At 36.4% G+C, this 12,436-nt stretch overlaps 1 pseudogene; it reads left to right on the forward strand.

Moving 5' to 3' along the window:
- Window positions 1-10,800: 10,800 nt before the first annotated feature.
- Window positions 10,801-11,329, forward strand: LOC122750813 (annotated as a pseudogene).
- The last annotated feature ends 1,107 nt before the right edge of the window (window positions 11,330-12,436 follow it).

The raw sequence follows: 12,436 nt of genomic DNA on the forward strand, positions 1-12,436 counted from the left end.
TAGGTCCTGGAGATACTTAGATTGAAATGAAATAGTTCCTATCTTCAAGGAGCTTACATTTTATCAGGAGATTTATAAATATACTCATAGAAATATGTAAAATGCATATAAAATAAATGATAATTTCAGAGGTGTGTATGTAGTGGGAGTACTTGAGAAATGCTTTAAGGGAATTTTGAGATTTTTACAGGAAAATTTGAAAAGTGAGCACATTCCAAGAATGAAGGGCAATCAATATAAGTGAAGGTAGACATGGAGATGGAAAATTAGATACAAATAAGAAAAAGTTGGTGGTACAGTTTGACTTAAACATAGATTTCATGAAGAATGTGATTTGTAATTAGCCTGAAACACTAGTGTGTGGCATGAAATGTAAAGACTTTAAATTACAAATAGAAGGAAATAATTCAATCCTGGACCTTTGTCACTGGATGAATGGTAGAGTCAGACCTACGTTTTAGCAATATCAGTTTGTCAGCTGTGAGAGGATAGATAGAACTTGGAAGACAAATTCAATAGTGAAGATAAAAGGGAATGAGCACCTGGACAAAGGTGGTAATTGTTTAAGTAGAGAGGAGAATACAGTTGTGAGAGATATTGAAGGAGAGTCAACAAGACTCAGCCACTTATAGATTGTAGCGGAACAGGGACAATGAAGACAATGATTTTTAATTTGTCAACCTGGAAGACTGGAAGAATGGTGGTGTCCTTGAGGGGAAAAAAAGTCATTAGAAATTCGGTTGTGTTTTGGATGAAGTTTTGTTTTGGATATATTAATTTTGACATCATTAAATATACACACGTATCCAGCAGTAACTGTACAGTAGGTAGTTCATAATGAAGGCCTGGAGAATTGGAGAGATTAGGTTTGGGTAGGTAGATTTGAGAATCACTTGCACACTAATGAGATCATTGAGAGAAAGGGTATTCTGTTCCATGAATCAATAATCCATCATCTTTCTGTTTGAAGATGGGTAGAATGCTTCAACATCAGTCCTATAGATTCAAAATTGGTTATGTTGTTGCATGGAGTTTTGGAGTCTTACAAGATTGTTTGTATTTACTATGTTACTGTGACCTATTGTGTTCTTCTGATTCTACTAATTTCATTCTATATTAGTTCATACAAATCTTCATAAATCCCTATGTTATGTTCCTTTTCATATTTTTGTAGCACAGTTGTATTCCATTATTTCTATATTACCACAAGTTTTTCAGTCATTCCTCAATTGATGGACACTCCCTTAGTTTCTAGTTCTTTGCCACCACAAAACAATCTCTCTCTCTCTCTCTCTCTCTCTCTCTCTCTCTCTCTCTCTCTCTCTCTCTCCATATATATAGTGTGTGTGTGTGTGTGGGTGCATTCCTGTCCTTTTTTTCCATGTTTTTTGGGGATACAGGACAGGTAATGACATTAATGGATCAAAAAATATGTAATTTAATAACTCTTTGGGCAACATTGTAAATAGATACCCAGAATGGCTGGATCAATTTATAGCTCCACCAAAAAGTACATTAACAGGTCTGATTTATCATAGCCCTTCCCACATCTGTCAAGTTCCTTTTTTGGGGAGTAAACTTTGCTAATCTGATAAGTATGAAGTGGAATATCAAAACTGCTTTTTAAAAAAATTTCTCTACTATCAGTGATAATGGAACTTTTTTTCCATATCATAAGGTAAAATTAGCCTCAGGTGCCCCCAGTGGACCACCCCACCCCCAGCACAACTGCTCTCCCCGAAAACCACCCCAGGCATATAAGCCTCGTAGTATGCTCAGCCCATACCCTGCTCAGCAGGGATGCTCACTCAGGGGAGGCCTCAGGCATGTCAGAGATTCCTCCACCCAGCCTCCAACTCCAAGAGTGTCCGGCACTGGGCTCCTCACAGTCTAGGAGAGCCAATGAATTAGCTTGGCAGCATGGGTGGCCTGTCCTGGGGCCTCTGAAAGGAAGAAGGGATATATAGCCTGGGGGAGGGTAGAGACATCAGGAGGTTGGTCTGTAGTGAAAGCGGGCACAGTAGGAGAAGAAGTGTAGGGCAGCTAGAGTGAAAGAGATGAGGGAGGAAGACTGAGAAAGGGATCACCAGGGAGGACTGAGGAAGCAGACACGTCTCAGGGGTCGAAGCACAGATGGCAGTAGCAAGCCAAACCCACAGGTGAGAGATGCGCAGGCGGCAGGAGAGAAAGGTAAAAGAGAGAGTGAGTCTGGTGTACCGAACTTTACAGGTCATATATTTCTTGCTTTTATTTCTATTTTTTCATTATCAATAAACCCTGGTATTTGCTTAAATTGAAAATAGGTTGTTTAATCTTTTTCTTATCAGTCTGGGAGGCAGTGGGGGAGGGGGAGCCTCCCAATTGTCTCTCCTTATATTAAATTAATAGTATTCAGATTAGCAAGCAGTTAATTTTTTTTTTTTACATTAAATGGCAAGCCAGGTATGAGTTGCTAACCTACTAACCTGGTAAATCTTTAAAAAAAAAAAAGCCACCAGGAGTACTAACCTGGTAAAAAAAAAATTTATAACAACAACAACAAAAATTCCCCCCCACTGCCTCCTTTAATTTCAAAAGCCTCTCAAGCCTTAGCATTTAAACTGTACCATGACTGAATATTTTTTTTTTCTTTTTACTGCTTGCTTTTTTTAGTGGGGTGTTCTGGGACAGCATAATGTCTCATTTCAAATGAGTGACAAGTTCATTATTTTCTTATAGCCTTACCGGATTTCTCCTCATCCAAACATTAAAAAATTTATGGAATGATGGGACGAGTGATTCTATTTTCCACACTGAGCCTATGGTTAATATTACTGAGAACATTTTTAATAAATTTGAACCCTACTATGGCAGTATAATAATAGCTCTAATTTTTCTTCTCTCCATTACTAATATTATAGCATGGTATTTTCTTGTAAAACTCTGGAGAGAGAGGAACAATTGTACCCATAGTGAGCCATGTGTTCAGCGGCATGCCAGTACAGCCCCCTCTGCTAGAAATGACCTGAATTCAGAAACAGATTTTGTCCAGTTGTTTTTTTTTTTTTGTAAGGCAATTGGGGTTAAGTGACTTGCCCAGGGTCACACAGCTAGTAAGTGTTAAGTGTCTGAGGCCAGATTTGAACTCAGGTACACCTGAATTCAGGGCTGGTGTTTTATCCACTGTGCCACCTAGCTGCCCTTGCCCAGTTTTAAAAATCAGGTCAGTAGAAGCCACCCATGCAGGATGGTACAAAATATACATGCAGATGCATTCTAGCAGCAATGTTCTCAGCTCAGGAATTTAAAAGTCAGTACAAACCCCCTAAAGTGTGTCAATATTGTGAAAAACAAGGACACTTGTTGAGAGAATGTAGGATTAGAAAGCAAGAACTGAGGCAGGTAATGACTTAGAGTCTTAAAGATTCTTTTTTAGGGGAAATAGGAATAACCATGGAAACTTTTACCAGAGAGGAAACAATCAAGACAATTACAGGCCTTATTACAAACAGAATCAAAATAATCATAGACCGTATCAGGAAGGTACAGAAGGACAGAACCAAGATAATTATAGGCCGTTTTACAAGCAGAATCAAAATAGATATACACTCTATCAGTGAGATACAGAGTGGCAGAGTCAAAACAGTTATAGGCCTTTTCAGAGAGATATAAAGGAGCAAAATGAGAACAGTCACGGACCCTCTCAAAGGGGTAAAGATCAGAGAGATATAAAGAAATGATGGTGTACAGGGGAGGAATGGACAACAGACACTGAAAGTTTTATTTTTCCAGATCCTGAATATATCAACCCTCTTATACCAATCCATTCTCCTCTCCAGGGTAATGAACCTCATGTGACCCTCAAAGTTATGATTACTTATTGGATACAGGAGCCTCTAGGTCAGTCTTGGTGACTGAGCCAGAACCTGGATGCAATGCTATTGGATCTTTAAACGTAAAGCCCAAAGAGTGGCAGAATTAACTAGGAAGCAGCTAAGGGTCATTCTGAGAGCAGCTGGGTATTGCAGGCAATGGATACCCTCTTTTGGTGAAATTATTAAGCCTCTTATAGCTCTAACAAAAAATTCTGTCCAAGTATCTTTACAACTAGATTTCCAGCATCTTTCAGCTATAACAGAATTGAAGCTGTCATCAGCACCAGGTCATGGTTGTCTGACCCTAATGTTCCCTGTGGCCCCGACCTGCTGGTGTTGCTGCTTCTATTCCTGCTTGGCCCCTGTTCAGTCCTCACCATCTCCTTCCACCTGTACCATTTGTAGGCAAAGAACTTTTCCACCAAGAGCATATGGCTCTAACTTCTAGAAAGGGTTATTGAACCCTATTGCTTGATTTATAAGGTAATTAATGAACATATTGAGTTTTGCTGATGTTTTAGTTCCTTTTGATAAATTGTTTATCGCTTCAAGTATCTCTTATTGTCATTATACTAGATAGAGAATTCATGGACAAGATGATGTGGTTTACTTGTCTAATGAAGATTCTGTAATAATGTTTAATATTATCAGCCATTTACATTCATTTATCATTTACATGTCATTGTGACTATGTATACTCTGGGTATGGTTTGGGATTATTGGATATATTACAAGTATGTCCTAAGTTACGGAGCATAACACGCATTTTTGCCATCATATTGTTTTTGGTAAAATTAATGATTTATGAATTATGGAAACTTATCATTTCAGAGATTAATTGCTCTTACACTGAGCTTGGCAGAGATGGTTCAACTCCATGATGCAAGCCCTAGAGAGAATATATGTACAACAAGAGGAGAGACAGGTACAGGTAAAATGCCCTGATAGAGGCTAAGAGAATAGCCATGGCTGAGAGAACAGCATTCAGCAAAACCTGAAGGCAGGATTCCCTTAGTCCAAATACATTCAGGTCACTGGACAAAGTCCAGTTTTTTTTCCTCTCTCACTCCAAAAAATGGCCTGGTGTCATGGTTAGCCCTAGCACATGCACCTGGTTTTACTTAATTTAGCTTTTTTCTTCAGTCTAGTAGCATGGTTAGAATCCATCCACCTGAGGCCTAGAACAATTACTGGATGTCTATGCACCACAAGATATGGTATGGTAACCTTTCCATAACATTTTCAGGTGTCATCACGGACACATTACTAAATTTGGCCTTGATCCAGACATAGTTGTAAAAAGTGTTATTAATATCATAGCTGTCTCAACTCTATATTGCATATGGGTATAAGTATCCTCCAAAGAGGGGACTGTAGTATGCTGTAAGTGTCAACTTTGGATTTGTTCTATATGAATTATATTTTGAAGACCTTTCATTGTTTAATTTGAACATTTTGACAATGCTATGCTAAAAATTAGTGACAATTCAGCAGTTCAACTGCTAAAGAAGTAAAGTATCCAGATATAACCAGAGTCCAGAGAAAAGCAGAATTCAGAGACAACCAGAGTCCAGGGATAAACAGAAACCAGAGTCCGGACCAGAATCCAGATTCCCTGCTGATATCTCAACACTCCTCTAAAGACAAGATTTCAAAGACTTTAAATGGATATTTTTGTTTCTTCCTATATACACCATCTGTAATGTATATTTTCTGCAGAGGCCTTCCCTCTGTAGACATTGTCAAAGCATGAGTCCGTGAAGGATTGCCCCTCTGGACAAAATTTTCATTTTCTATGTTGTTATTAGCATATTGTTTGTTAGCATAGGTCATAATATTCTGTTATTTAACTGCTTCATCAAGGAAACACCCCATGTTTCTTGTTGAAGCAAAGGGGGGACTGTAAGCTAAAATTAGCCTCAGGTGCCCTGAACAGGTCTCCCCTCCCCCAGCGCAACTGCTCTCCCTGAAGCCCCCCAGGCATGTAAACCACACACGCCACACCCAGCCCACACCCGCTCAGCAGGGATATGCACAGGAAATCTCAGGCATGCCAGAGCTTCCTCAGCCCAGCCCCCATCTTCAGGGGAGCCTGGCATGGGATGTCTTACATCCTTGGGGGAGCCAATGAATTAGCTTGGCATATGTGGGTGACCCAGCTTGGTGCCTCTGAGAGGAAGAAGGGATATATCACCTGGGGGTTGGGTAGAGACTCTAGGAGGTTGGTCAGTAGGTCAGTAGTGAAAGGAGGTGGGTTGGTAGTGAAAGTAGGCATAGAAGGAGGAAGCGTGGAAGGACTTTACAATATACTTTAACTTTTTATAACTCAGAGTTCCCTCAAGAACTGCCTATTCATAACCTTTGATAATTTATCAATTGAGAAATTATTTTTTAAAATCTGAATCAGTCTCTAAAGGATATTAGATATGAAACCTTTATGAAAGAAACTGACTTGAAATATTTCCCCTCTCAGTTAACTATGGTGCTTCCAATATTAACTGCATTGTTTTGTTTGAGTAAAAACATTTTAATTTTATGCAAGCAATAGTTCATTTTATTTGCATGATCATCTCCATACTTTATTTGGTCATGAATAATTCCCCTAGCTCTAGATTTGCAAAGTATCTCCTCCATGCTCCTCTAATTTGTTTATATTACCTTTCACATCTAAAATAGCAAATAAGGTACAAATGTTACTTGTAGCTTATCTTAATATGTAAAATTCAATGTTGCTCTCTCTGTGTACATATGTTTATGTATACATGTGTATATGTATATATACATATATAGACTCACACATACATTTATACATATATTTGCATGTGTGTACATATATATGTATATATATATATATATATATATACCTATATCTATCTCTAAATCTCTCTCTATATATCTATAATTTCACATGGGGAAAAGAGAATGGAGGGAAATACATAGTTAATAATTATTATTGTGGAAGAAAAATTTAAAGCAAGTTTTTATGATCATCAAATATATAGAAAACTGAGTAAAATTTATATAAATAAGAGACATTTCTCAATTGGTAAATGGTTAAAGGATATGGACAAACAGTTTTCAAACAAAGTAATCAAAGCTATCTATAGTCACATGAAGAAATGCTCTAAATTATTATAAATGAGATAAATACAAATTAAAACAACTCTGAATTACTATCATATATCTATCAGATATGCTAATATTATAGAAAAAGAAAATGATAAATATTTGTGACGATGTGGGAAAATTAAAACACTAATGTAATGTTGGTGAAATTGTGTTCTGATTCAACCATTCTGGAGAGCAATTTGGAACTATAAAACCATGCATGTCTTCTGAATCAGCAATACCGCTAACTCTATATCCCAAAGTAATAAATGATAGCAACAACAAAAACAAAAATATGTACAAAAATATTTATATCAGCTATTTTAGTGGTGGCAAAGAATTGGAAATTAAGGGGATGTCGATCAATTGAGGGAATGATTGAAAAAGTTGTATATGATTCTTATGGAATATTCTTGTGCTATAAGAAATGATGGGGAGGAAGCTCTCAGAAAAACCTGGAAAGACTTACATGAACTGATACAAAGTTAAATGAGCAGGACCAGAACTTTGTACACAGTAATGGCAATATTGTATGATGATGTATTGTGAATAACTTAGCTATTCTCAGCAATACAATGATTAGGACAGTTCTAAGGGACTGATGATGAAAAGTGTTATATATCTCCAGAGAAAGAACTAATAGAGCCTGAATGTAGATTAAAGAAGATTCTTTGTCTTTATTTTTGTCTGTTTTCTTTCATAGCATGACTTACATGGAAATGTGTTTGGCATAACTACATATGTATAACCTATGTCAAATTGCATGCCTTCTCATTGGGGGCAGGGAAGAGAGGGAGGGAGAGAATTTTGAACTCAAAATTTGAAAAAAAAAGGAATATTAAAATTGTTTTTACATGTAATTGAGTGAAAATAAAATATTTTATACACATAATTTCTGTAAGACTTTGAAAAGTCAAGAAACAAGTCAAGCAGATTCTGTTTAGTTTGTTTTGTTTTGTTTTGTTTTATTAAAGTACCTAATAGGTATGTTTGTTTATGTTATGTACAATATCTCTTCCACTGTTCTCAACCTCTTTATTTTTTTAACCAGTACCAAAACATTTGGGGAGTGACTGAACAAATAATGGCATATGAATGTAATGGAATACTATTAGTTCATAAGAAATGAATAAAGGGATGGTTTCAAAAAAAACTGAGAAGGCTCACATGAACTAATGCAGAGTGAAATGCACAGAATAAAAAGAATAAGTTATGTAGTAGCAATGACACTGTCAAAATGAACAAACTGAAAAACTTAAGAACTCTGATCAGCACAATGACTAATCATGTTTCTAGAGGACTAATGATGAAAATTTTTTTCTACTTCCTAAGGCAGAGGTAATGGACTTCCTATGCAAGTTAAGTCATATTTTTAGACATGGCTAAATTAGGAATTTGTTTTTCTTGACTATGTGTATTTTTTCAAAGGTTTTAATGAACATAGGGAGAAAGGGAACTTATCATTACCATATGTCAAACTATACTAGAAAGTAATAAGCATCAAAATGTTTTGGAATTGTTTAAAATTAGAGATATCAATCAATGCTTGTTTAACTCTGATTTTGCTTCTCTTTTTTCTATAAAGCAGTTTTGCCTTCTCTACATAAGTCAATATCCAGTCAACCAAGAAGCTTTTTTGGAGCACTTGCTGTGTGCCCTGTTCATGTGAAGCTGATCTTCACCATATCTCAATTAACTTGTTGGTCACCTCCTCACCCACTTCCAATGACCTTGAATACTACTTTTCCTTCCTTTCCCTCTTACTTCTGCAATCTCACTTCCAGTTCTATATAAGAATACAGACTAGATCTATGACTATTAATTTGGGGACCTCCTAAGTGAAGAAATACCCTCTACCAATGCAGGTTGGTATCTTTTCTGCAACTAGTCTTAGAGAGCTGCCTAAAGCTCTAATTGACTTGCCCAGTGTCACATAGCCAGTTTATATCCATTACTGCTCCACTTATTATCCTTCTAATTTTCAAAACTAGGTTTCCATCTTGACTACCAGTGCCTCTTATGTTATCATTCTCCAATAAAATGAAAAGTTTGTCAAGGCAGAAGCTTTCTTTCTTTCTGTTGAGTTAATTCATCCTCACGCCATCCAAATAAGTAATTCCCTCTAAAGGGCTTGCTTGGACCCTTGACATAGAATCCACTGAACTGGGATTCTTACACCACTATTCTCCTTTCTTACCTAGACTACCACTGGACTTAAATGCTTTTTAAAATATGAATCCAGACATTTGCCTGATTCTTCAGATGATCAAAAGGTATTCCTTTGAAGCATCACTGATTTTCATCCAAAGGTCCAAATCCTAAAATTACAAATTGATTAATGATTTATCTAATTTTTCTGTGTGTATCATGTCATATGTCATAACGTGTTCAGCCATTCTTCATTAATAACTCAAATTTATAGCACTTAAATATTTATAACAACCTTGAGGAAACATATTATTCCTGTTTTACAGATGAAAACACTGAAGATGAGAGAATTTAAGTGACTTGCCCAATGTCACTCAGTTAGTAAATGTCTGAGACTGGATTTGAACTCACATCTCCTTGAATCTAGTCTGAACATTCTATCCCATCTAGTATAATAGTTATATTTATTAGTTCAACGTAAAGCATAATTATTTTTTGCATTATGCAGCACTCTATAACTTGATCACAAATTTGGGAGGCGATGTAATTGTACCATACAGCTAGAAATTAGGAGATGGGCTCAAATTCAGCTTTTCCACTTGTTATCTCTGTCACCCTCAGTTTCTTTATCTATAAATTCAATTATGTGACCTGGTAGTTTTCAATGTCCTGTTATGCTTGCATTTCAAGCAGAGTCATGCTGAAAGAGTTCATACTTAGCAGACAATCTTCAAAACTGTATTGTTGTAATCTGAGTAGACCTACCTATTGAGTATAAAATGTTTATGTAAATGACAGAATCTACAAACAGAATCCACAACACACACACATATATAGTGTGTGTATGTATATGTATATGTATATGTATATGTATATGTATATGTATGTATGTATGTATGTAAAATTAGATAAGGACTACACATATTATTCAATTCCTGGATGAGGAAATATTCTGTGCCAATATAAATCTGTACCTTCTATATAATTTTTAGTCTAAGATTTTATTTGCAGAACAATAAATTAATTTTATTTAGTGATAACCATTTTTCTTATTTAACTTATGACTACATAGTAAGGTTTCTCCATATTTTGTTATCCTTTCAGTGATCCAGTCCTACTGGAATCTGGACTGATTATATGAAGTCAATAAAGTCAGAACCTTCAGTAATCCTACCAAGGTACAACTCCTCAATAAATCAAATTTTTGTTTTTATTTTTGTTTTTGTTTGTTGGTGAGGCAATTGGGGTTAAGTGACTTGCCCAGGTTCACACAGCTAGTAAGTGTCAAGGGTCTGAGGTTGGATTTGAACTCAGGTCCTCCTGAATCCAGGGCTGGTGCTCTATCCACTGCACCACCTAGCTGCACCCAAAAAATCAAATATTTACTTTGACCATGGTGTGTGGTATGTGTGTGTGTGTGTGTGTGTGTCTGTCTGTCTGTCTGCCACTGCCACACACATGAGTATGCTTTGGCACTCAATACTCAAAATATACCTTAAAAGCAGTAACATCCCAGTTCTATTGCATTTAGAAAAAATAGACAATTGTAATCAATTTAATTTAAATTAAAGTTGTTAGTATTATTGTGTATGTGGCTTTTTAGACCATTAGGGACAGATTCAGCACATTGAAATGGTATTTTAAGTGTTTTCCACTTTTGCAGGTTGGCAGGAAGTGAGGCGGCAGCACCATGAAGTCCTTGGGTACTCTGAGAGAGTATAAGGTAGTTGAACGATGCCTGCCAACTTCCAAGAGTCCAGTGTCTCATCCAGTGGATGAGGATCTTTGCTCTTAATCATGTTGTAGCAAAGTCCTGATTCTGGTACTTTGTTTCCCAACTGAAAAAGATGAAGAAGTCTTCTGGAGAAATTGTGTATTGTGGACAGGTCTTTGAAAAGATTCCTCTTTGGGTGAAAAACTTTGGCATCTGGCTGCACTACGATTCCAGGAGTGGGACCCACAACATGTACAGGGAGTACAGGAACCTAACCATTGCTGGTGCTGCCACTCAGTGCTACCGAGATATAGGGACCCATTACTGTGCCAGGGCCCACTCCATCCAGATTATGAAAGTGGAAGAAATTCCTTTCAACAAGTGCTGCCGGCCTGCTGTCAAGCAGTTCCACAACTCCAAAATCAAGTTCCTGCTGCCCCACAGAGTCCTGCGGCACCAGCAAAAACCACGCATCACTACCAAGAGACCAAACACCTTCTTCTAAGTCCAAAAAGATGAGGCGGCCCATGATGCATTCAACTGTTTAAATAAATTTCCCAATTTGAAAAAAAAAAAAGTTTTCCATTCAATTTCAGAAAAAAAAATATTTGGGAACAAATAGTTTGATTGAACAGAAAATGGTATTAGTCTTCTAAACACAAGATCTCATTTAATGATGAAGGGAAGTAAGCAATGTTGTGCCAATGTCCACTCTACCTATAGTTTGGCAATAGAGATGAACTGCTAATAGTACCTGCTAGTTAGATAGTCTTACATATAACTATGAAACTTTTTTTAAAATTAAGATTCTCATAAACAATTTATCTATAATAAAATGATTTCCTCATAGGTCTGATGGAGTAATTGAAGAAAGTTGAGGTATAAAAAGGCAAAGAAAAAGGAAAGATCGCTGTATTCATTAGCAAGTCGGAAATGTTTTTTGGCTCCACATAATCAAATGTTTCATCTGGAGCTAGTATGGCTCACCTCAATCAGGATGTGAACTGAATCAAGTTTAATACTTCAGGCACTATTGTTAATTATAACTAAAATGTTTGCAAAGTTTAAGAGTACAAAATATTTTTTTTTAATGAAACTCATGATTAGACACACTTTTTACCTTTATTTTAACTTATACAATTGTTAGGTTTCTATGTGTAAATAAATTGACTTGGCAGAAATTTTGGTAAAATAGAAAGTTTATTTGCTGGTGATAGCTCCTGAAAACAAAACAAAACAAAACAAAACATCACTTCGTGTTTTATATAGAACACCTACCATTATACAAATATCTGCCTAGAACTTGATGGAAACTAAAGTTTTCAGAGACTAATTCTTATTTCTTTATAGATTTCAAAAGAAGAGATTCGGAAGTGTTGCTAGCCATGTCTGAGAGAATAGCTTCTGTATTTCTTTTCTTAGGATTGTTCTGAAAACAGAAACATGAAAAAATCTGAAGCTTGGGATAGTGATTTTCCATCCTAACATGAACAGAGTCCAACTTTAGCATATACTTCAAAGTGAAGAAATAGACTGAGGAAATGACCAAACAGCAAAATAGAACTTGACCATAAAATAGAACTTGACCACAGTGGCAGGGAAGACCAAGAAA

Source organism: Dromiciops gliroides, chromosome 3 (assembly GCF_019393635.1).
Source record: "Dromiciops gliroides isolate mDroGli1 chromosome 3, mDroGli1.pri, whole genome shotgun sequence".
Classification (NCBI taxonomy): Eukaryota; Metazoa; Chordata; class Mammalia; order Microbiotheria; family Microbiotheriidae; genus Dromiciops; species Dromiciops gliroides.